This window comes from Neovison vison, chromosome 10, assembly GCF_020171115.1.
Source record: "Neovison vison isolate M4711 chromosome 10, ASM_NN_V1, whole genome shotgun sequence".
Taxonomy (NCBI): domain Eukaryota; kingdom Metazoa; phylum Chordata; class Mammalia; order Carnivora; family Mustelidae; genus Neogale; species Neogale vison.
Window position 1 is genome coordinate 7177186 of NC_058100.1, and position 1632 is coordinate 7178817.

Consider the following 1632-nt stretch of genomic DNA (forward strand, 5'->3'; position numbering starts at 1 on the left):
TGAACCTAGGCATTTGTGGAGTATTACTTTGCATCTAAATTTTTCACTGATTTAAAGTATTAGTTTTGTAGTAATACAAAATCCTTCATTTTCAAACCTACACTATTTTTAGCAACAGATTTTATTTATTCTTAAATATTACACAGGATGTAAGCTGTCAAGAACGGAACTCTGGTCATAGTTGGATTTTTAAGGGAATAGGTTGAAGGTAGGCATGGTCAAAGGGCCCAAATTTTTGAAAATGAAAATGACCCCAAAGAGAAGGGAAGTTCTAAAAAAAAAGCTGAAATCCAAATTGTGGAAGTTTAATAATAGGACACATGACAGTGTTTTAGGAAATAATGGCTAGATTTAAAAATATTCCATACAGTGGTGTTTGTAATGCAAATCCAGCATAATGACACAGCTTCAACCCTGGATAATGTCTAGAAGTCAATAAGATGTTTCTACAAAATGAACGGTTCTATTTTCTCTCGCCCCACTGGCTTGTTGCCACCTGCTGCCTCCTGTGAATGTCGGCCAACCACTTCCCACAGCCTCATCCTCTACAAATTGTGAAAAGGAGAGGATAAAACTTCTCCCTTCCAGTTATGTATAATTCCCACTAAAGTAATTAATAAATGATGAGATTTGGGGGAGAACCGACCTGTGATTTGAGCCAAGAGTCATAAAGGCAGAGGAGAAATTGGCAGAAGGATGTCATTCAAGGAGAAGCAGCAGGACTAGTACTTTCTTACTTTGTCTTGAAAGAAATCCCGCAGCAGAGAGAAATGCTACCCTGAAGCTAGGAGAGAAATAACTAGTTGGTGATTAAATCCATCAAAATTCCTAAATAATAAGATAAGCTGGAATGACTCAAAGCATTTGCTATACGTACCTACGGAAGTGTTAAGTACTTCGGCAATTATGATATCATTTAATTACTGCTGTTAATTGAGCTGTTATTATCTCTGCTTTGTAGAAGTTGAAGCTGAGGCTCAGAAAGATGAAATACTTTGATAATCATATAATCATAATACTTTGACTGATAATCTCATAATTTCTAAGTAGTGAAGAAAAGTAAAGCAGAGTAAATGAGCAGAGAGTGACGAGGGGGATCTTTTAGATCAGGTATCTGAGAAAGGGGTAGCTGATGGAAAACTTGAATTGGCCCGAGGACGTGAGCCAAGTGAGTATCTGGCAGGAAAAATCAAATAAACAAACAAAGCAAGGAATGACAAGCACAAAAGCCTGGAGAAAAGACGGTGAACGATTTGAGGAAGAGTGGGATAGTTAGTGAAGAATGAATAGGAGAGGTGGGAACAGGTGTGGAAAGTGGACGTTGGGTCATGTAAGGTCATGATAATGACCTTGGATGTCATCCCAGGTATTTATGTTTTACAGGATCACGTCAGGTGCAGTATGGAGAAGAGAACAGGATGAGTGAAAAAAGCAGGGTGAGAAAGAAAGCAAGGGGCCATTGAGAGGCTAATTTAGGAGCTAACAAGAAGACTCCAATGGCCTGGAAGCAAGATGGTAAAGATAGAGGTGATGAAAGGTGGCCAGATTCCGTATACATTTTTTTTTAAAAGATTTTATTATTTGACAGACAAAGATCCCAAGCAGGCAGAGAGGCAGGCAGAGAGAGGAGGA